General features: G+C 46.7%; 1 long non-coding RNA gene and 1 pseudogene across 1 annotated transcript in view; one reads left to right on the top strand and one right to left on the bottom strand.

The window, feature by feature from the left end:
• LOC146894169 (uncharacterized) overlaps nucleotides 1–24,855 on the bottom strand; it is a 79,372-nt gene that overhangs the window by 12,972 nt on the left and 41,545 nt on the right. The gene's annotated exons all lie outside the window — the stretch shown is intronic.
• Nucleotides 19,528–19,845, top strand: LOC148121686 (mth938 domain-containing protein pseudogene; annotated as a pseudogene).

Genomic DNA, 24,855 nt, shown 5'->3' with positions numbered 1-24,855 from the left:
AAAGAAGCCACTTGGGCCTATGACAGAACAGAATAGAGCTAAGAGGGATAACTAAACTGAATGCTGGGAAAAAGAAGGTAGAGTCAGTGAGACACCATGTAGCCGCCCAAGGAGAAAGATACCCAAGTGTCGGTACTGGTAAATTATGAGCCTCATGGTAAAATATAATATAATAGAAATGGGTTAATTTGAGTGTAAGGGCTAGCTAGAAATATGCATAAGCTAAAAGGCTGAGCAGTGTTTTAAATAATACAGTTTCTGTGTGGTTATTTTGGGTCTGGGTGGCTGGGAAACAAATGAAAAGTCTCTGACTACAAAAACCTTGTCTCGAAAAACAAAACAAAATAAAAAAAATTCAAACTTCAGGGTGAGCAGGGTGACGGTAGTGCACACCTTTAATTTCAGCACTGGGTGACTGAGGTAATCAAATCTCTGAGTTTCAGGCCAGTTTGGTCTACACAGGGGGTTCCAGGATGGACAAGGCTACACAGAGAAACCCTAATACAAAAAAAACCAAAAAAATAAAAATTAAAAAAGAGCTTCAGGATGTGGAGAGGACAGAATGCCACAAAGTCCACAGTCGTATCATCGTGGTCCATCTTTGATGCCCTTGACAGCCAATTATTGCCCTCCTCTGTGCCTCACCTAACATTTTTGAGACGATTGGATGGGTCATTTGGAATGTACCAACAGATCCCTTCATTCTCAACCAACTAAAGCCTGTAGCAGAGTTTCCCCGCTTCTCTGTGACCCACCTACACATATACACACAGATGTATTTGAAAAGTGTGTTGTTTTATGACATCTCTGTTCTGTTACTATAAAAGATTCTTGAAATGGCCACCTCACTGGAGCGCAGAGTTTAAGGAACCCTAATCTGTGTCCCCAGGCCATCACTCCAGAATGAACCGTCTCTATTCCTCTATGGTAAAAGCTGTTTCACACATACAACTTTTAAAGAATAATAGTCTCTAAAGAATAACAGTTAGGAGATGGAGAGATGCCTCAGCTGTTAAGAGAGCTTGTTACAATTGCAGAGGACCAGGGCCCAATTCCCAGCATCCCCATGATGGTTCACAATCCCAGAACCAGGGGTCCGATGAGCACTTCTGGCTTCTATGGTCACCAGAAGCTCACGCAGTACACTTGCGTACATGTAGGCAAACTATCCATATATCTGGGGGGAAAAATCTCTTAAGAACAATGGTCAATCTGGTCTCAGTGGATGGCAGCCATGGGTTCCGCCACACCCACAAGGTTGAAGAGCACAGCATCTGTTGGTCACTTTCTTCACCAAGTCCTCAGGGAAAGCTGCTCCCCACCCTCCCTGGTTCCCCACTGAAGTCCAGCTCCTTCTGAACAAGGCTTTTCTTGTTGGCAGCAGAAAGATTTCGTGGTTTCACTTCCTTTTTCAGCCTTCCAGAGGCAGAGAGTGTAGGTTTTCAAGCCCTTTTAGCATCCAGTGTTCCCACAAGACTGAGGGTCAAGGAGGCTTCAAAAATGTTGGTCTTGAGAGAAGGCTGAACGGAGAAAGCCAGAAGCACAGGCCTGAGATGCCCTTCAAGGGACGATAGTTTGCTATGAAGAGCCTGTCTACTCCAGCACACACTGCTCAGCGAGGCGGCTGTCACAGCCATCTCCAGGGGCTACGGAGACAGCCTATGATACAGAAAGGATACGGGCATGCATTTTGGCTGTTTCTCTCACCAATTGTGGAACCTTGAGAAGGCAAGGTACCCACCAGGTCACTGAACAGAAACCGCGTCTATGTCCCAGACTATGTGCAGAGCAGGCAGGATCATGTGCTTCCCAGATGGTGGGCTAGCATCCCTTCAACACCTACCTCCACTACCATTGCCATGCTTTTGTTATTTTTTTTAATGATTGTTTAGTAAATTTTTTTGGATTTTCAAGACAGGGTTTCTCTGTGTAGCTGTGGAGTCTGTCCTGGCACTAGCTCTGTAGACCAGGCTGGCATTGAACTCACAGAGATCTTCCTGCCTCTGCCTCCAGAGTGCTGGGATTAAAGGCGTGTGCCACCACCACCCGACTGTTCAGTAATTTTAATATAAGCATAAGCTCTGGAATCAGAGACTCGGTTTCAAATCCCATTTCTACCACTGTATCTCAATTCCTGTCTGTAAAAAGGGAGAAATTGAATAGGTGAATAAGATTAAAATTAAATTTTAAAAAACTAGAATATATGTATATGCATACGTATACACATTCTAGACTATATGTATGAATGAGACACCGGTCATGAGAACACTGGACTCAGGAGGGCCAGCCACTACTGTCGTATTGTCACATTCCAGCCACACTGGTTGGTCAACGTTTATCACAATGACTGAGGTCCAGAAAGCTGAGATCGGTCCTGAGCTCACTTTGACCGGACCTAGAACATGCTAGAGATCCAGCTCCTCGACCCCAAGTGGCTTCCAAGCACCTGTCACTCCAGCCCAGAGAAGCCAATGGTCTCTTCTGACCTCCACAGACAACTACACTCACGCACATACCCACCCCACAGAAACCCAGACACAGAATTAAAAATAAAAACAAATGAATTTTTTAAAGTTAAGTAGAACAATCACCTTCCCTTGTTTTCTCGCCACAATAACTTTCAAAACATCCCATTTCCCAGCTGAGGAAACTGAGCCTGAGTGATAGTGACCTGCCAGTTGTCCTGGAACTGGGAGCTTCCAGAGAGAGTGGGTTCCCTGACCTCAGGGTATACTTAGCTTCCTGTGCCATCAATCCAAAGTTCAGAAATGCCAGCTGTGGATGGCAGCAAATCAAACTTGAAAGACCTGGCAGGCAGTGCCGCTCCTGACCCCCAGGCACTTGGTCTTGACTAGTTTTATTTCTGTGCGGAGCAGGGAAAGGAGTTAGCATATTTCTGTTTAACTAATAAACATGCGCTTCCCAAGGACTCTGCAAGCCATTGCTGCCTCCAAGCAGCACAGAGGCCAGCCCAAGCGGGAGGCACAAGGAAGCATTGAGTGAGGCGGAAACATCTGAATTTTATGGCAAAGAAGTCCTTCAAAACGTAAGTGTTGCTAGCATGATCCCAGAAGGAGGGAAAGGATACCTTCCAGGCTCGTTCACATTCAGAGGCACTCTGTATTCCAGAGGACCTGAAGACTATAGGGTACGCTCAACCAGAAGACTGACCCAGGAGCCCTGTGTGTGCACAGGCAGGCAGAGTGGCCTCAGCCCCCAAGGGCTTGGCAGCTGCATTCTACAGAGGGGGAAATGTCCCCAGAGCCATCATTACCACCAGAAATGACTTTGTTGGTTTAATTGCTGCACATAAATCCTTCTGTGTTTGTTCCAAGGGATCAAGGACATTGCCTATTGGCTGCTGAACCCTCTCCTCCTCTACCAGTGTCCAGCACAGAGCAGGGACTGGTTACTCTCTAGAGATACATGTGAGCCACCCACAGGACAAACAGTCCTGTATTGCCATGGTCATGGGCTGGGAGCCTGCTGCCCAATGTGCTTAACAGTATCTACCCTACTCATATTTGGTGTTTGTTGACTTTCAATAACAAATATTTTCCCAAAAGCCCAGTTCACTTGGTCCACCAGACTTAAATGTTCTCATGATAATTCCTATTGGCTGTCACTCAGTGAGTGGTTGGTATGTGCCCTACATATAATATCTCACCGAGTTCTTAAAACAACTCCTAGATTTACATTATGATCTCTGTGTTACTGAGGAAGAACTGAGGCCTGGACTGGGGAGCTGACTCAGAGATTAAAGCGTTTTCCGTGGAAGTATGAGGGTGGAAACTTAAATACCCAGGACCATCATAAATGGCTGGTCTAGCATATGAGTTTGAGGCCAGCCTGGTCTACAAAGTGAAGAAAGGTGGGGCTACGTAGAGAGATTCTATCTCCAAAAAATCTGGATGGTCGTTTGGAAGGCAGAAATGGGGGACCTCTAGATCAAGCTGGTTAGCAAAACTAGCCACATCGACCAGCTCTGGGTTTGATTGAAAGGCCTGCCTTAATTAGTAAGGTGGAAACGTGATGGAGAGTGACATCAACCTTGGGCCTCCACACGTATACACATACACACATACACACGTATACACATATACACATACACACGTATACACATATACACATACACACATACACACACATACACACGTATACACATATACACAGACACACATATACACATACACACGCATACACACATACACACGTATTTACATATACACATACACATGTATACACGTATACACATATACACATACACACATATACACATACACACATACACACATATACACATACACACCGCATACATAAAAATGGACAATGGAAAAATAAAATAAAAATAAGAAAGAAAAATTGGAGCTTGTAGATAATACAAAACTTTACCTAGATTCAATCTCTCTCTGTTTCTCTCTGCCTCTTTCTCTCTCTTTCCTCCTCTCACCCCTCTTACTAAAATTCCACAAGGACAAACCTCAGCCCCAGTTCTCTCGGAGACTCTAGGTTATTGAGTCCTTTGCTAGGAGGGAACTGGCCCTGCATTCACCTCTCCCATGTGAGAGCGGTCCCAGCGCTAAGATGGAGACTGACCGAAGCCGTCCTCCCCTGTCCAGGAACAAGAGTGCAGGCTGTTGAAAGAAAATCAAATCTCCACTCTGCGATCTCCCCTTGGCAGGTCCTCCCGCTTCTTTTGTCTGCCTTGGGAAGACATATGCATTGGTCAGTGTGTTTAGAAAGTGTCCAGAGCTCTCATCCCAAGGCTCCACCCCAGGACTCCCAGAGCTAAGCATCTTAATGAAGACTTAATTATGTCTCAAGTCCAATCCTTCTGCTAGAGAATATGGATTCTTTCCAATGATATTTTAAGTAGTGATGATGCTGTGGGATCTGCTGTAATGGGCATGGATTAGTGTGCCCCACAATGCCCGTGTTTGAGAGTCCTAGTGTGGCGGGGCTAAGAGGTGCTGAGACCTTTCAGAGATGGGACATTGGACATGGAGGAATAGAGCATGGCTCCCCCCTCTCCATTTCTTCTGGATCACTGCCTCCACGCAACCCCTGCCTCTAACAGGTACCATGATGCCACAAAATGATGCAGCCAAGGGATCCTCACTGGGTTCCAGGCAGATAGGTCACCCAGTCTTAAACCTTCAGAATTGTGAGAGGAACAAACACCTCTTCCTTATGATATGTCCAATCTCCACAAGAGAAAATGGAGCCTCTCAGGCTCCTGGGACCCTCTGAGGAGAGTTGTTCAGAAGAATTCTGTCCCATTAGATTTATGGTCTCCCACAACATCTTGAGAACTTATTCAACCAACATCCTCTCTACCCTGCACACTTAAAACTCACTGGGTCAACCATACCAATAACTGCCCACATGGGGAAAAGCTAGGTCAGGGACCCCCATCTAACGGGGGTCACAGTCTCACTAACTTAGGGGTATCAGTGACTAATTCGCTAGTTTAGGAAGACAGTTTTCCAGAGAAGGGCTAGTGACCTCCTCAGAGAAGGCCATGTGATCATCCTCAACTCTCCAGAAGGGCTGACCTCCAAAATCAATCTCACTTTGGCTCCATTGGCAGAGAAGTCCAGCTTGGATGCCAAGGAAGTGGTCATTTGACTGGGGGTGGGGGTGTGAAGTGGGAAGGAGAGGACATGTAACTGCAGCTGGGCCTAGTGGTGGCCTCGGAGTCTGGAAACCGAAAACAGCACGGGGAGGGACTTGTTTTAAAGCCACATCACACAGTCCAAATTAAACAGGCCATTTTCAAGTCCAGTTTCCACCTTGATCTTCTCTCTACTAATTCTTACCCTGCCTGAGCGCTTCCTCGCTCCACAATGTACCCCACTTCTCCAAGGGCTCATAGTATCACCTAGACTGCTCACAGACACCAAAGACAGATCAAGACCCATTTCTCCACTTTGATCTTTCCCAGAACTCTCTGACCACCTCCTCCTTTTCCTGGTTCTGGTGACTTAAGTCTTGCAGCCTTCCTGATGACTTACTTGTCGCTCTGACCAAGTATCTAACAAGGTAGTGAAGGAAGAAGTCTCCTGGCTCGCAGTGTGAGGGGTACAGGCCATCGGTAGAGAAGGCATGGTAACATGAACCGTGGCCTGAAGAGTGTGAGGCTGCTCTCCTCCATCTCAGTGGTTCGGGACGCAGTAAGCAGAAAACAGATACTCAAGTTTCCTTCCTTTCCCTCTTTTCCAAGTTTGTTTTCCGTTTTTATGTATTTGTATTGTGTGGTGCGCTTGTGTAGATGCACTTTTTGGCATGTGCGTGGGTACACATGCAAAGGAGTTTATGTGCATGTGTATACATGTTGGCATGTGAAAGTCGTTAGGTATCATCCTCCATGACTCTTCCTCCTTGTTCGCTGAAGCAGGGTCTCTTAATCAAACCCAAACTCACTGATATGGCTAAACCCTAATATCCAGTTTACTCTGAGAAATCCCCTATCTCCACCTTCCGGTGCTGGAATAAGAGATAAGCAGCCACTCTCACCCAAGAGTCGCATGGGTTTCTGGGGATCTTAACATGGGGTCCCATGCTTGTGTGGGAAGTGTAAGTGTTGTGCCATCTCTCCAACCCACTACTATTCAGTCTGGGACCCCATCGGTGGTAAGTCTGCCCTCCTCATTTAAACCCCTTGGAAATGTCCACACAGACACGCTCAGAGCTGTCTCCTAGGGAATTCTAAATCCAGTCAAGTCCACAATGAAGACCAACCACTGAAGAAGTAATCATCTGTTTGAGCTAGGAATTTCTGTTCTACCCAGCAGGGACCATGGCTCATCTGTCTTGCATACTTTCTGCTTATTTTGTGTAGGGATCATGTTTGTGTTCCTGGGGAAACCGTGAGCTCCCTGGACCCCAGCTGGACCATGTGTGTCTTTTGTTTGTGACAGTGAGTGCCCTTGTGATTCAGAATTCTTAGGAACTGTTCGAGGTTTTAGAGTGGCACTGACCTGAACAGAATTAGACTAAAGAGAGACAACAGCAAACCATGACGCCACCAGGCACTGGCTGGGAAAGTGGTTGGTGGCTTCCAGTTCCAGGTGAGTCACTGTAGGACAGGCCCACAATGTCTGATGGATTGTGCACAGGCCAGTTCCCATTACAGCAGATGTGCAGATAGTGCGCTGCATAGCTCTGGCTTGGGCTGACTACACGTTCAGAGAGGAGGAAGAGAATACCTGACAGGTTATCTGGATGAAGACTCAACACTGAATCACAAAGTGAGCCAGGTTTCAGGTTGGCAAAACCTCACTCAGCCAGGGGATTTGCTGCTTATTAATCCACACCAAGGAGGGATGCAAAGCATCCACACTTGCCTGCTGGTGATGGACCAGGAACCCAAGGCCCTGAAAAGCTGCATGACTCTGCAGGTCACAGCAACAGCAATGATGCCTCAGCTCCCAGAGCCAATGTCAGCCGTCCCCATACCCAAGCAAAGGCAAAAAAATAAAAATAAAAAATAAAAAATAAGCCACAGGTATGATGCTCATGCCCGAATTCCCAGCAGTAAGGAGGATGAGGCAGGAAGATCACAGGTTTGGGGCCAGTTTGCTACACAATGGGACTCTATTCAAAGAAAAGAATAAAAAAGTGAAGTATAAACCTTGTGGTAAAACTTGATGGGGGAGCAGGATAGCTGTGTGGGGGTGTGCACATGTGTGGGTATGCACATGTGTGGGTGTGTATGCACATGTGTGTATGTGTGTTTGACGACCAGGGGTCAGCCTCAAGTGTCACTCCTCAGGAGTCACATGGTGGCTATTCTTGGTTGTCAACTTGACTATATCTGGAGTGAACTAAAACCCAAGCAGCTGGGTACACCCACAAGGGATTTTTTTCTTAATCAAATCATTTGAAGTGAGAAGACCCCCCTTCGAATCTGGATCTTTTGAGGTGAGAAGCTATACCTCCAATCCGGGCCACATCTTCTGCTGGAAGCCTATGTACAGGACACGGAAGAAAAAAGCTTGCTCGCTTCACCTGCTTGTTCTTGCTCTTGCTAGCAAGTCCATTCCTTCACTGGCATTAGAACCTACTTCAAGATTTTAGCATATGCTAAACACCTGAACACCAGCTGAGACATCCAGCCTTGTGAACAAAACAACTCCTGGATTCTTGGACCTTCTGTTGTTAGACAGCCGTGGTTGGATTAGCTGGACCACACCTTTAAGTCATTCTAATAAATCCCCTTTCTCTCTCTCTGTGTGTGTGTGTGTGTGTGTGTGTGTGTGTGTGTGCGCGCGCGCGTGCGCGCACTCTATCAGTTCTTTTCCTCTAGAGAACACTGACCAACACAAGCCACCCGCCCTTTTTGTGACAGGGTCTCTCCCCGGCCTGGAGCTTGCTAAGTAGCTGGTGAACCCCAAGGATCCACCTGTCTCTGCTTTTCATTGCTGGGGTTACAAACAGGCACCACCATGCTCAGCTGTGTCTCTTTTCCTTTTTCCCATGGATTCTGGACTCAAACCCAGGTCTTCAGGCTTGGAAAGCAAGCTCTCCGCCAGCTGAGACATCTCCCAGGCTCCTGGGACAACATCCCTTTGCAAGCTCACTGTGACTTGAAAAAGAAACTTCCTATAGATCAGGCAGAATTGCTGAAGGAGCTCTTGGTGACCAGAGGTACATGGAATGTCCATGTACTTAGGTCATGAAAAAGATCACGGAGGCATTTCTAATGCTCCCTTGATGTTTGCTGTCCCAGTAGGTTCTAGGCAAACTTGAACCCAGGCTGCCATGGCTACACAATGGAGTTCAACCAACTGTGAAGAAATCTGAGTCCTGGAAGTTCCAGAGGCTGCGAGGCAGAGACAGAAGTGACAGCAGGGCTCCTTTCTCCTGAAACCTCTCTTCTAGATGCCTCCATGCCTTCACATACTCTTCCCTCTGTGTACATGTCCTACAAGGACACCAGCCACAAGGCACAGGGACCAGTGACAACAGCGTCACTCAATAATCTCCTCGAAGTCTCCATCTCTGCACCTAAGGTACCAGTGTCTCCACATAGTCCACAGAGTTCAACATAGGACTCTGGAGAGGGCACAGTTCGGCCCAGAGCACCCAGTCATGTCTTCCTCTGAATATACTGGCCGGAGTTGGCGAGATGCTCCCAACTCCACCAGGATGTCTGGGCTAGTAGCATTGCACAGGAAAGGCTAGGCTCCCTAAAGTCCAACAGCCAGAACAGGACCCAGCCCTGAGGAGTCACCACCCACCACTCAGCAGTCACTGCTCTGGCTGGTCTAGACACCCTTGTCACATTCAATGTGTCCCACTGACCTCCCTGTGCAAATACAGAATGGCTGGAGAACTTTCTAGAAGAACTGGAGTTTCATCTGTACCCTGTTGACATGGAATAAGACTTGTTGGTAAAAGAGTGAGTGGCAACTAAGTGGGTGTGGTGGAACTCAGTACTCAGTGATCCCAGTACTCAGAAGATTGGAGGCAGGAGGCTCAGAAGTTCAAGGTTATCCGTGGCTTCATAGGGGATTCACAGCTGTTCTGAGCTACATTGATCCTGTTTTTAAATTTTAAAAATGAAGTCAGAAGCTCAAGGTCATCCTCAGCTACACACGAGCTCAAGACCAGCCTGGGCTACATGAGAGGCTATAGTGAATGAGAAAGGTGGGGGGGGGGGCTCCTCCATCGGCCTGACCCCTCAGGACCTGAGGTTCCCTGGGCTGCTGCCAGCCCAGGCACCAGCCCACTCTGGAGACAAACAGAAAGAGGGGCTCCCTCTGCTTCAGGCTTCTTTCAGATTCTTCACATACCTGCAGCAGCTTCCTGCAGACAGAAATCTGCCTGCCTGTGTTTGCAAACTCCAGAAAACATCAGCATCCTGACTGTTTCAGATCTGGAAAATTGTCTTCTGGTTCTTTTTTTTTAATAATAAAGATAGCACATGAATCTTACTACAAGAGTCAAGTATGTACTGTTTTTCAAAATAGACAGAGTGGGATGTGTTGTGGGGAAAGAAGAACTGGTACGCAAACACAAAACAAATTAAAAGACTGTCCCAGGGCCGGAGAGATCTCTCAGGGGTTAAGAGTGTGCACTGCCCTCAAAGAGGGCCCAGATTCAGCTCCCAGCACCCATATCTGGTAAACTCATAACTGCCTGTAACTCCGCAAAAGGAGATCCAACATTCTCATCTGGTCTCTGAGGGCACCACACACATGCACAAATCCACACACCAAGACAGATGTTGTAGAATATTAGTTTAAGATGTGTTGTTATATTTGTTTATGCTGTATATTTGTTTAGTGATGCAAAGATGTGCTGCATTCTTTTTTTAAGATTTATTTATTTATTTACTTATTTATACAGTATCCTGCCTATAGGCCAGAAGAGGGCACCAGATCTCATTATAGGTGCTTGTGAGCCACCATGTGGTTGGTGGGAATTGAACTCAGGACCTCTGGAAGAGCAGTCAGTGCTCTTAACCACTGAGCCATCTCTCCAACCCAGTGCTGCATTCTTTTATGTTACTTTTGTTTAACTCTGTGAAGCTGTGTTATTTTGCCTGCCTAAAACACCTGATTGGTCTAATAAAGAGCTGAACAGCCAATAGAGTAATAGATGGGACTGACAGGCAGAGAGAATAAAAAGGAGAAAAAGTCTAGCAAAGGGAGTGAGGAGCGAGAGAAGGAGGAAAGGAGGAAGCCAGGGGCCAGCCACACAGCCGCCCAGAGTAAGAAGGAAAGAAAGACATATAGAATAAAGAAAGGTAAAAGCCCAGAGGCAAAAACACAGTTAAAGAGAAGCAGGATAATTTAAGTTAGAAAAACTGGCTATAAACAAGCCAAGCTAAGGCTGGATATTTGTAAGTAAGAATAATTCTCCATATTTATTTGGGAGCTGGGCAGAGAGCCCCCAAAGAGTAAAACAGATACATACCCATTAGAAAAAAAGAAATCCACCCTCTTGTCAAGGGACTTGAGACTTAGACAAGTTTGTCTAGAGACCACTGGGACGACAAACATCAAGGGAGCAGCAGAAATACCTCCGTGACCTTGGCTGACTCACGCACCCACCTCCCACAGCTCTGAGAGCAGAGCCAAATTTTAGTTCCTTGCTGACTCTCAGGCCAAGCAGTCTCGTGGCCTGCATTTGCCAGAAGGACAAGGAAGCAAAATGTTAAAAACTGCCCACACCTTTCTCATTCAACCCCCTTCCTCCCACCAGGGGCTTTCCTTTGCAAAGGCGGTGGAGCAGGTATGGAAGGTGACTCCCAAATCTCCTTTGCTTCCTACTGAGACAACAGCATGATCCAAACCCCAGACCTTTACAGTAGGCCACCAAGTGTTCTCTATGGGAAGTGTGGCAGACTCAGACAGGAGACTGAGCCCAGTAGCTTGGTCTAGCTAAGGTGACACACTCTCCCCTCAATATCCAACTACACAAGACCTCAGCATAGGTCCAGTAAGCTAATCTGCTTTACTAGAACTTAGAGAGGAGAACTATGGCAAGAGAAAAGATTCAGACAGTACAGTATCTGCTGCCCAAGCATGAGAACCTGAGTTCAAACCTCAGCGCCCATGTTTTTTAAAAAAAAGCAGCAAACAGTAGTGGCGCACGCCTTTGATCCCAGCACTCAGGAAGCAGAGGCAAGTGAATCTCTGTGAGTTGGAGGCCAGCCTGGTCTACAGGGCAAGTTCCAGGACAGAACAGCCAACACAGTTAACAGAAAAACTCTCTCTCTCAAAAAAAAAAAAAAAAAACTGAGCATGGTGAGACACACATGTCTTTCCAGCAACTGGGAAGGCAAAGAGAGGGAGATGCCGGGAACATTCCAGATGAGTGGGAGATTCTGTCTCTACAAAACAAGGTAGGGCAGACACCTCGGTGAGTAAAGGCACTTGACGAGCAAGCCCAACAACCCGTGTTTAATCCCTGGGACCCATGCAAAGGTGGAAGGAGAGAACCAACTCTACAAAGTTACCCTCTGACCTCCATAAGTGCACCATGACACAGGCATGCGCACATACGCGCACACACATATGATGAGAAAATGTGAAGTCTTGTCTGTGGAAAGCAATGTGCTCTGAATGCATGCCGAGAAGTGCTGTGCCTCCCTACGTAAGCACTCTCAGGAGAAGGGGGCTCCATAATGGCCCCATGAGCCTTCCTGTCCCTTGCAGGGGGCTTCCCCCCAGACAACTCCACACGACCCAGGGGACCGCAGGTGTCTACACTCTCTCTTGAATGTGAGACTTCTCTGCCAGAACACCAAGGATAATATTTACTCTCTGCACTGGTTTAATCAAAAGGGCTCATTTTCCACTCTATGTAATCGAAATGAAAGGATGCCAAAATAGAGCCAACATCCGTGCAATTAGACATCCCAGCTCCATGACTGGCTTTCAGAGCCCTGGAACACTAGTGAGTTCGAAACAGGGAGGGCATGGGTAAAGCCTCCTCCGAAGTTATTTTCAGTTCATTTTTCATTCATTGAAGAAAAGCTGCCTACTGGCCAAATTCAGGATGCTATTATCCTAATTGGGATAAAAGCCCAGACCTAACACATGATAGCCGTAAGCAATGAGCAGAGTAAGATGAATCAGCCCGACTTGGTGGGATAAGGAACTAAGGAAGAGGCCCAGACCTGGGCAGAAGTCCCAGTTCTGCAAGAGAACAGGTAAAGAGAACATTCTACCGTGCCCACACTTCCTGTTGTGCCCAGCCCCAGCCCCAGGCCTCCTGTGCACAGATGAGGTGGATCGTTGTACCCCAGCCCCAGGCCTCCTGTGTACAGATGAAGTAGGGAGGTAGATGAGCCCTGCCCCAGCCCCTGCCCCAGCCCCTGCCCCAGCCCCCACCCTTGACCCAGCCCCAGGCCTCCTGTGTATAGATGAGGTGGGAAGCTGTGCCCAGCCCCAGCCCTCCTGTGTGTAGGTGAGGTGGGTAGCTGTACCCAGCACCAGGCCTTCTGTGTAGAGATGAGGTGGGTAGCTGTGCCCAGCACCGGGCCTTCTGTGTACAGATGAGGTGGGTAGCTGTGCCCAGCACCAGGCCTCCTGTGTATAGGTGAGGTGAGTAGCTGTTCCCAGCCCCAGGACTCCTGTGTATAGGTGAGGTGGGTAGCTGTGCCCAGCACCAGGCCTCCTGTGTGCAGATGAAGTGGGTGGCTGAGCTCCCACCCCACCTCGTGAGGATACCAGGCCGACTGTCAGAAAGCCATTTGAGGAAGTGCTGGGAGAGCCTGACTGCACAAGCCAGAGATGCAGAGAAGGCAGTGACTGGCTGGAACCAGGAGCCAAGACCTCAAGAAGAGTACATCTAAGGAAAGAGCATCCAGAACAGGGAGAGAGGAAAGAAAGAAAGGGACCTTTGTAAAACAGAGTCACCTCCAAAGACCCATCCCAACAGTGTCTGCATATGGGTCAATTCCAGAAACCATGAAGGCCAATACCCTTCATCCTCCCTCCCTCCCTCTCTCTCTCCCTTCAGTATTGATGGACACTTTGTGGAGCTATGGAACCCAGCAGCATTGTTCTCTAAATTAGCACACTCGGGAAAAGAGAGGCGAACCTCTGCGCCGATCAAAACCATCTAAAGAGCACCACTGCCACATAAGAGTGAGTCGCTTCCCTCTGACGGGCAGATGGGACGAAAGAGCCCTGACTCAGTCTTCCGCACCCTGGAAGCCAGGCTCCTTGCTTCCCCAGGACAGTTGACCAACAGCTCAACTCCTAGTGTTGCTCATCTAGTCGGACTGTGCTCTGAACCACTGAGCCAAGTCTCCAGTCTGAAATGTCACGTTTTCAACTCTCAATGCTCTCTCTCTCTCTCTCTCTCTCTCTCTCTCTCTCTCTCTCTCTCATCTCTCGGTCGAACAGCAATTCTCAAATTTCACAGTGGTTGCATGTCAGATATCCTGCCTATCAGATATTTACATTACGATTCATAACATAGCAAGTTACAGTTATGATTTTATGGTTGGGGTCCCCACACACGAGGAACTGTATTAAAGGGTCGCAGCATTGGGAAGGTTGAGAGTCACTGCTGTAGAACAGAAGCAGTGAATAGTCACGCCACGGCCAATGCCATCCTGTCTTAAAACTCCCTCCACCAAAGAAATGAGTGCAAAAGGATGTTTCTCTCGTGCCTGCCTCTTACCAAATATCTGGCCGCATATTCTCAAGTTACCACACAGAGGCTTATATTAATTACAAATGCTCAACCAATAGCTCGGGCTTATTACTAACTAGTTCTTACATTTTAAGTTAACCCATATTCCTTATACTCTGCCACATGGTGGTACCCTTATTGGCATGGCACACTCATCTCCTGCTCCCTCTGCATCTGGCCAGTGTCTCCTAACTCCGCCCTTCTCCTTCCCATCTTCCTTAGTTTAGTCACCCCTCTTATACCTCCTGCCTGGCTACTGGCCAATCAGCATTTTATTAAACCATTTGAGTGACAAATCTTTAGTGTACAAGAGGACTATTCCACAACAAATGAGTACATTGCTCTTGAATTCTGCCTCAACCAAGTTCTCAGGACACAGGCATAATGAAGCCAGGTTTTCGACAGACCATAACTGAAAGGTCTCTAGCCTAGTGTCACCTAGTCTTTGTTCCCTTCTAAAACCTCATGAACTGAGCCTCCATTGTCTGTATTTCTCTCAGTACTCTAGTCTCACAAGATGGTCCATTAACCTCTGCTTACAGCATCCTATGGCCTACAGTTGGCTCCAAACACTTCCTCCTTCCTTCTGCACACCAGCCCAAAAGCCTGTGCAGCACATATGCTCATCACATCGGCCACTCTTAACTTCCAGTTTCTGTATTAGTTTTATTGTTGCTGTGCTAAAGTAGTAGATGAAAGAAATAAAAAAAGAAGGGTTGATTTTTGCCTCATGCTTTGAGGGTACAGTTCATCATTGCAGGAAGGCATGACGGGAGATCACACTGCATCTCCACGGGTGCTGATGCTATTTCTTCTCCTTTTAATTTAGTCCCAGACCTGAGGCCATGGGATGGCGCCACCCACACTGAGGGTGAGTCTTCTTACCTCCATTAACTCAACCTGGAAACTCCCTCACAGCCATGCCCAGAGGACTGTCTGTTAGATGAGGCTAGACCTTGTCGAGTTGGCAATATTAACCATAACACAATGCGCTGCTACTGAAGATGTACCGTGGAGCAGGCACCTGGAAAACAGCCCGGCCAGGCCTCACACAACTCCACATGAAGCTGGCATATGACCCAAGAGAAATGAGCCATGCCTCTCCAGATGCAAACAAATAGTCATAGCAACATTATTCAGCAGTCAAATGTTAGAAACAACACGGATGTCCAACAGGTGAATTGGTGAACAAAACATCACACTCATGCGAAAGAATAGCTGTGGGTACAGAAAGGGGTGAAGAGCATGCAGATGCTGGGGCCTGGGTCGACCTTGGGAACCTCCCTCTGAACGACAGGAGCCATGTGCAGAAGACTGGACTGTACATTTCCATCCCCACGAAAGCCCAGAGCAGAAGTCTGTAGAGTCGTGGTTGTTTAGGGTTGATATTGGGGTGATGGGATTTCTCTATAATGTAACAGTATTCTAAGATTGACTATGACTGGGGCTGGAGAGACAGCTCCATGGTTCATGTCTATTCAGCTCCCAGCACCCATCTCTGGTAGCACACAACCACCTGTGACTCCAGTATTGGGGGACCTGACGCCCTCTTCTGTCTTCTTCAGGAACCTTACTCGGGTGTACAGCCCCACATTCACAGACACATGGATACACATAACTAGTTGCTCTTGAGTGATGGGCTGGAGACATGGTGAAGCTGTTAAGAATACTTGCTGCTCTTACAGAGGACCCAGTTTGGGTTCCCAATACCTAGATGGCACCTTCAAGCCATCTGTTACTCCGGTTTCAGGGAATCTAGTACCCTCTTCTGGCCTCTGTGGGCATCAGGCACATACACACAGTGCGAACACATACTCACAGGTAAAATACTCAAACACATAAAATGAAACAAGTAAGTCTTTATTTCAAATAAAGTCTTCAAATTATGTGGAATCCATAATTGACTGTGACGCTGGGTTAGGACCCTGTCGTATACTAAAGACAAATGCTTTCAGTGCGTAAATTGGATGGTGTGTGAACTCCACCCCAGTCGCACTGTTCTTTTCAAAAGACCCCATGCCACCTCACACACACCACACAGAGCCACGCTGTCTCAGGTCTATGCCTAGAACTCGCTCATTTTCTGGCTTGGGAGGAACTGATCCTGACTTGAGACTTCTGGGGCCTTTTGACAGTTGGAGATAATTGGCCATTCATGTGCATGGGCAAAGTCCTGCTTTGATCATGGCTAAAGCCACCACACTGAATCACGGGAGTTTGGAGTTTAGAAAAACATCCACCACCCAAAAGCCAGGTTTCCAAGAAAGGAGGTTTAGTTTTGGTCATCTCAGGCTACTCCTGGCACCCACACTTGGCCTTCAGCTTTTCCCCTTTTGGCACACCACTCTCTCGCCTTCCCCGACTCAACAGCCTCTTGCCTCAGCAAACAAAATGGTTGTAGCCTTTCCCCGCTCTCCTGCTTTAGCCCTGCCTCCCTATGAAGGCGCAGAGCCCTCACAGTAGAGTTTAAAGTTCTGTATTACACTCTGGCATGCTGGGGAGGGCAAGTAGGGAGGTGGTCTGCTTCTTCCTCCTGCTCAAGTTACCTGCTTTGCAAGTAGAGCAACTTTGGAAGGAACTCTTGCCTCTACTTGAGGTAAAAATGGCCGTGCCTTCTTTTTCTAGACATTTCTCTAGTGTGTTGCCATACAGAATTTACATGGTTCTTTGTATCCAAACCCTTCAGGATGAGGTGGAGCAGGGGTTGAAAAGTTTTCCTAGTGAATGAATAAGTACTTTATGCCTTCGTTGATTATCTTTAAAGAACCCAGCGTGGAGCCAAGAAAATGGCTCAGCAGCTGAAAGTATTTACCCTGCGAGCCTGACCATCCAAGTGTGTGTGTCTGTGTGTGTGTGTGTGTGTGTGTGTGTGTGTGTGTACAGATGCAGCTAGACATAATGAGTGGTGTGAACCTTTAATCCCAGCACCCAGGAGGCAGAGACAAGCAGACTGCTATGGGTTCGAGACAGTATGGACTATATTAAATTTCAGGCCATCCAGGACAATGTGAACCTTTTCTCAAAAACTATAACAAATAAAAATCAGGTGTAAGTACATATCTGTAATCTCAACAATACTGAGACAGGAAGCCGGGACAGGAATCAGGCCAGATGCTCACAGGCCATCTGGTCTTCAGTGGGGCTGAAATAAGAGAGAGCCTGCCTCTACCAGGCAAAAGAGGAGAACTGACTCCTAAACGTTGTCCTGTGACCTCCACACAAGTGCCATGGCACACACAAGCTCACACATGCATGCACATGCACACACGCATGCACATGCATGCACACGCATATACACACAAGCACATGCACACACACACACACACATACACATACACACCCCAATAAAATAAACATTTTTTAAACTTAAAAACTATTTTTAAAAAGAAGAATCTGATGGGTGGTGGCGCACGCCTTTAATCCCAACACTCTGGAGGCAGAGGTAGGCGGATCTCTGAATTCTAGGCCAGCCTGGTCTACAGAATGAGTTCCAGACACCCTGTCTCAAAAAACCAAAATAGACAGACAAACAGAAACAAAAAGAAGAATACAGCATGTAGCAAGTGTGCTCTTGGGCTTCCTGTCGACCCTACTTCCCAGATACAGAATGGATGCAGCAAGAAATTTGGCAGCTTTCATGACTTCTACATATGTGCTCTTGGCCTACAGATTATACCACCAGGCTTGTTCTCCGCCTTTCTGGGCTTGTTCCTCCTGACTCCCATATGGATCTTGTTCCACCAAGGCACAGCCCATTGGTCATGACTCTTGCAGAATGCACAAAACCAAATCACTAACTATATTTTATTGTGTTGCCTACCTATCTTCATGAGGGTAGAATGTTCTACCAGAGTGACATCCAGCCAGAGAGGAAATCTGTAGGGTTTCTTTCCTTTTCTACAAGGAATGACCAGCTTCCTCAAGTCATTGGCTGTAAGATGAGCTAAAATAGCCTTAATTGATATGGCCATTACAGAAAATAGCACAGAAGTTCTCAAAAAATAAAAATTAGGGCACTTAAGAGATGGTTCAATGGTTAAGAGCATTTGCTGTTCTTCCAAAGGATTAGAGTTTGGCTAATCCACACCCACATCGAGCTCACAGTCACCATTAACTCTAGTTCCAGGTGCTCTGATGTAGGCACTCCACTCTACATGCACACACACACAAAGACAGACAAACATACACATAAATAAAAATAAATAATAAACCTGTATATTCGCTGTATAGACCGCTATTTACTGGGCATTGTATACTGTAGCATGAATAATAACAACCCAGAGACAGATATTAGGGTTCAAGTTGAAGGTCAGAAAAGCAAAGCGTCAGCCATTTGAGAGCTCTCGTCTCTGCCAAGGCTCAGACAAACAAAGGGGCAATCCTGTCCTCAATGTGGCTGCAGACTGCAATGCTCTCCAGCAAAACTCAAACTGCAGACTAAGACACTGAACTCCTGTCTCCTCCCATTTTATATTCCTCTCTAGTGCTGGGATTAAAGGCATGCATCACCACTGCTCAGCCTCTATTGCTAACTAATGTGGCTGCTGAGATTAAAGGGATGTGCCACCACTGCCTGGCCTGCATGACTGGCTAGTGTGGCTGGCTTTGCACAGCCTAAAAGTGCCATTTGAAGCCCTGGAGGAGCATCACACAGAACCGGCTCTGCTTCCTCAGCCCCTCCTGTGGGTAGAGGGGGACACATGGTGGAATTAAGCAATGCTTGGGAAAGTCAGGAGAGCATCCTTTACAAGCAGCTTTTCTCTGTCTAGATCTTGGCAAACCTGGGTCATGTTTGTTAGGGGAAGGCTAGGACCTCTAGACTAAGACAGACAAACAGTCCTCTACAAGGAAGGCCCAGTAATCAGATGGATCTACTGTGACTACTAATAGGGTTTGCAGGAAGAAGGCAAGACAGACAGGCCCTCCCTTCAGTCTTGGTGACCATGAGAGTTTAAAATACGCATCAGGGGAGGGGAGATGGTCCAGTCAGTAAAGGGTGTGCCACTCAAGCATGAGGAACTGGGGCTGGAGAGATGGCTCAGAGATTAACAGCACTGACTGCCTCTCAGAGGTCCTGAGTTCAATTCACAGCTACCACATGGTGACTCACAACTATGTGAATGAGATTTGGTGCCCTCTTCAGGTCTGAAGGCATACGTGCAGGCAGGATATTGTATACATATAAATAAATAAATCTCTTTTAAAAAATGATGAAGCGGAAGAGGGAAAGCGGCCGGGTGGACTCGAGGAGCCGCAGGGAGCAGCGGCGCTCCATGAGTGATCTTTGGGACCCGGGAACGGAGGCAACTGGGAGAAAGACGGGGAAGTTGGAGGGAGACACGAAGACGCAGGATTGCAGCTCGATTACTGATGACTTTCCCTAAAGTTGTTTCCCTCTCTTGGGGACAAACGAAAGTGCAAGGCTCTACCTCAACCTACAAGGATTGCAAAGTATGGTGGGGAGGCAGTCGGGCTTGGGACCTGAGAGAAACAGGAACTGAGCATTCCCTTGGGGTTCAGCCTACAGATGTGAAGGAAGTTGCTGAGAAGGGTGTGCAGACCCTGGTGATCGGCAGAGGGATGAGTGAGGTCTTGAAGGTGCCGCCATTCACTGTGGAGTACCTTGAGAAACAAGGCATCGATGTACGGGTCCCCCAGACAGAGCAGGCGGTGAAGGGATCAGAGTAGGAGGTGTCTTCCAATCCAACTGCTGATGGAGCCCACGGAGAACAAACCACTAAGCAACGATGCCTTGACTGTCTCTCCTACCGTTCTCTACAGCAGCCTCCACTGTGCGTTCTGAGCATGGGTTTATGTCTTGGGATAGATCGACAGAAGACTAAAGCAGAGTTCCTGCCCTTCAGGTTGCTCAGATCAGATCAGAAAGCTGTTAACTGGAATTCAAAGCTTGAGAAACGTCATACAAAAAAAGGTTAGAAAAGTACAAAGCATTAAAGGTCTCATCATGGTTGAAGAAAAAAATGATGAAGCATTCAGACCTGCGTTTATAACCCCAGTGCCCATGTGAAAAGCTGGCTGCAGCAGCATGTTCCTATAATCCCAGTGCTGGGGACACAGGGGGATCCCTGGAGCTAATTGTCCCGCCAATAGAGCCTGTGGTAGTTTGAATGGAATTGACCGCCATAAATTCATAAGGAGTGGCACTATTGGGAGGTATTGCTTTGTTGGAGTATGTATGGCCTTGTTGGAGGAAGTGTGTCACTGTGGGGGTGGGCTTGGAGGTCTCATATATGCTCAAGCCACACCCAGAGTCTCAGACCATTTCCTGTTGCTCCTTCTCCAACACCATGTCTACTGCATGCTGCCATGTCCCACCATGATGATAATGGACTGAACCTCTGAAAATGGAAGCCACCCTGAGAGACCCAGGCTCCAGCAGATCTGTGATCCATAGCTCTAGCACTATCCATGAGCACCCTAGCACCAAGTCCGCAGTCAGTGAAAGAAACACACCCTGGATCTGGGACCTGAGCCCGTGAAAGAAACACTTTATCCCTGAACCCAGAGTCAGAGAAAAACTCCCTGAGTCTGAAATCAGAGACAAAAGAACACACTTTGTACCTAAAATCAGAGCCTGTTAAAGAAATTCACCCTGACCTGAAAATTGGATCCAAAAAGCTAAAAGAACCAGAAGGAAAAAAAACACAGTTTGGCCCTGAACTCAGAGCCATCTCTGCCCTTGACACAAAACCAACCAATCCCTGTGCAGGAAAAACCAACCAATCCCTGAGTAGGAAAGTCTAGAGGCATGACCTCTCCATACCTCAGCCTAGGGAAGTAGTAGCCCTAGCTTAGAGATGTACCATGACATTTTCTGGACCTTTGCCCAGAGTGGGCAGCCAATCCTAAGCCTGTAGGCTTGGAAATTCCCCAAGCCTTCCCCTCTATAAAAACCCCTCCCCATCCTGCTTGGGGGTCTCTTCTCCTCTGCTCCTGTTGTTACTTTTGCTGCTGCTCCAGATGATGATAAAGTTAACTCATGATAAAGTCTCTTTGCTTTTGCATCTGATTCAGTCTTGTGGTGGTATTTCAGTGTTCAGGTCTTTGGGCATAACAACCCCAATCAAGCTTTTCCTTTATAAGATTTACAATGGTCCTGGTGTCTCTTCACAGCAATAGAAACCCTAACTAAAACAGAAGTTGATTCCAGGGACTGGGTTATTGCTGTGATAGGCCTGACCATGCTTTTGTGGGAAGGAATCCATATTCCTTGAAACTATGCATTAGAAAAGCAGTTGAACTTTTAAGTGCTGCAATTAGGAGCATGGAAGACAGTGGTGCTGAGTGTGGTTTTCACTGGGGGTGCCTGAATCAAGTGGTTTCAGGAGAGAAGAATGATAGTATGTAGCCAAGAGACAGGTCTTGTGATATTTTGGTGAAGACTGTGAAAGTCTGCCTGAGGCTAAAGTGAAGAGTTTTGGATAAATTCTGTTAAAAGAGAAAGTCTCAAAATAGCCTAGTATAGACTCTGTCATGTGGTTATTAGTGTTAACTCTGATGAAGACTTAAAATGAAAAGGAGAAAGCTGAGCAAGGAAAAATAGCAAATGTAAGATCTGAGGACAATAGGGGCACCAGGAAGTAAAATGGAGTTAAGTCCTGTGCTATAAGAGGTCACTTGTTTGTTCCCAGCTTCCCAGACCTGGAATAATCACTCAAAAACTATATCATTTGAATCACTGCTTGGCATATTTCTAGCTAGCTCTTATGTCCTGAACTAACCCATCTCCATTAATCTGTGTATCGCCACATGGCTGTGACTTACCAGGTGAAGTTCCACCCAGTGTCTGGCATCTGCCTCCGGCAGGGATACATGGCTTCTCCTGACTCTGCCTTCTTTCTCCCAGCATTCAGTTTAGTTTTCCCCACCTAGCTCTACTTTGCCCTATCACAGGCCAAGCCAGATTCTTTATTAGTAAACCAATAAAAGCATCACATATACAGAAGCTTCCCACACCAGTCCTGTGTTCAAGGATATAAACAGATTAAGAAATAGAACTAAATGGGGTGGTGACCTCACAAGATCCCACCCAGCTAAATTTACAATTTGTGAAAATGAATTCAAGAAAAGCTTAAACCCAGGTGTGGTAGTGCATACCTTTAGTCCCAGAACTCAGAATGAAGGAGCTGGTGGTTTCAGGCCAGCCGGTTCAAGGCCAGAGCAAGTTCTTCTGCATCCTGGTTTGAGGCCAGAGCAAATTCTAGGACAGCCAAGTCTAGGCAGTGAAGGAAACCATAGAAAACAGAAAGCTGGTGAAGATGTAATTGAACAAGGGGGCCATGTTCCATCCCTAGTAAGCAGCAGAACTTGGCAGGTTTGGTCATGTGGTTCTGGCTTTAGAGTCAAGGATAGAAGAAAGGGGTTGTGGAACTCCCTCCATGACTAAGGAAAGCCACTAAGGCCAATTATGTATTGGGGTGTCCCTGCATGGAGGCATAGAGAGGCCACTGTGTGAAGTCTTGAAGTTGAAGCCTGAATTGCCTCAGAGGCCCCAAGATGCTGGAGATGCCAGAGCCACGGGATACTGCTGAGAAGAGCTGCTAGCAGGGAGTGGAACAAACCCAAGAGAGAGAAGTGTGTCACAGTCAACAAAGTCGAAAGAAGTTGGAGATCTAAGGAGTGTTTTGACAGCAGACATGGAGATGCAGGGTTTGGAGTTTCCTAGCTTCTTTTGGTCTTACTTTGGTCCAGTATTTCTTCCTTTTGCCCCTTCCCTACATTTTGGAGTGGTAATGTGTATTTTGTACCATTATATGTTGGAAGTATGTGATCTGTTTTTTATTTTATTTTATAGGGGATTACAGTTAGGAGATTACATGAATCTCAGAAGTGACTTTGAACTTTGGGCTTTAAACATTGTTGAGGCTATGATAGACTACAGGAACTTTTGGGGTTAGACTAAATGTATTGTTACAAGTTTATGGGCCAGGGAGTGGAATATGGTAGTTTGAATGTACTTGGTCTCTGTAAACTCATAGGGAATGGCACTATTAGGAGGTGAGGCTTTGTTGGAGTAGGTATGGCCTTGTTGGAGGAAGTGTGTGAGCTTGGAGGTCTCATATATGCCCAAGCCACACCCAGTATCTCAGACCACTTCCTGTTGCCAGCAGGATTAAGATGTAGCTTCTTCTCCACTCTTAGCTCCTTCTCCAGCATTATATCTGCTTCACACCACCATGCCCTACCATGATGATAATGAACTAAACCTCTATAATGGAAGTCACCCCAATTAAATGTTTTCCTCTATAAGAGTTGCCATGGTCATGATGTCTCTTCACAGTAATAGAAACCCTAAGACAGAGCATAATCAGTGAGCTCCAGTTTCAGAGAGAGACCCTGTCTCAAAATTTAAGGTGGAGGGGCTAGAGAGATGGATGGCTCTGTGGTATAGAAAGTTTATTGCTTTTGCAGAAGAACCAAAATCAATTCCTAGCACCCACACAGTAGCTTACATCTTTAACTTCGGCTCCAGTTGTATCTGGTGCCCTATTCTGGCTTCTATATGTACTACAAGCACATGGTGTACAGTCAAGAGTGCAAGCAAAGCACACATAAGATAAAAATAAATAAATCTTTTTTTAAAAACTTAAAGTGGAGTCTGGCAGTGGTGGCACATGCCTTTAATTCCAGCATTCGGGAATCAGAGAAAGACAGATCTCTGTGAGTTCAAGGCCAACCTGATCTACAGAGCAAGTTCCAGGACAGTCAAGGCTACAAAGAAAACAGTAGTCTTAAGGTGGAAAGCAATTGTAACTCCAGCTCCAAGGGGTCCAGCATTCTCTTCTGGATTCTGAGCACTCTCGGGGCTCCTCTCCAGCACCCTGATTAAAGTTTTTTTTTATGTTGCCAGGCAGCTCTTGTGTGACCTAGATTTGCTTGCTCACTAATGCTGTGGACAGATGGTGGCTACAGTAGCTGTTAGGGCTGACCTGGTTCCATCCCTACATCTGGATCTTGGCTGTTGGTGACCTCTTTTTTTTTATTTTGGTAATGATGATAATAGCTTTTTTTGTAGCCCTGATATCCTGAAACTCTGTAGACTAGATTAGCCTCAAACTCAGAGATCAGCCTCCTTTTTCCTCCCAAGTGCTGAGATTAAAGGTGTGCACCACTAGCTGGCTGGTGGTGGCACACACCTTGAGAAGCAGAGGCAGGCAAATCTCTATGGGTTTGAGGCCTGCCTGGTCTACAAAAACTAGTTCCAGGACAGGCTCCAAAGCTACAGAGAAACCTTGTCTTGGAAAAAAACAATGGGTGTATACCACCTGATATGGATGTTGGAACTGCACTCTGGTCCTAATGATAGAACAGCATGCTTTTAATCAATAAATTTTAACTCCAAACTAAAATACTTCTTTAAAAAAAAAGAAAAGAAAGAAAATACATATGTATATTTATATGTATATACTTATATGGTGGAGAGTATCAAAGAAGACACCTAACAACAACCTCGGGCTTAACCATGCATGTGCAAGTATATGCACATGCATGCACACTTATATGAACATGCATACACACACACACAAAGCAAGCAGAAACAATGGCTAATCTTGAGCCAGGAGTGTGATGCACACCTTCGATCCCAGCACTTGGGAGGCAGAGACAAGCAAATCTCTGAGATCTTGGTCAGCTTGGTCTACAGAGCAAGTTCCAAGACAGCTAAAGCTACACAGAAAA

This window comes from Myodes glareolus, chromosome 6 (assembly GCF_982192425.1).
Source record: "Myodes glareolus chromosome 6, mMyoGla1.1, whole genome shotgun sequence".
Taxonomy (NCBI): domain Eukaryota; kingdom Metazoa; phylum Chordata; class Mammalia; order Rodentia; family Cricetidae; genus Myodes; species Myodes glareolus.
The sequence above is the reverse complement of the archived record's forward strand: the minus strand, read 5'-3'. Positions and strand labels throughout refer to the sequence as shown.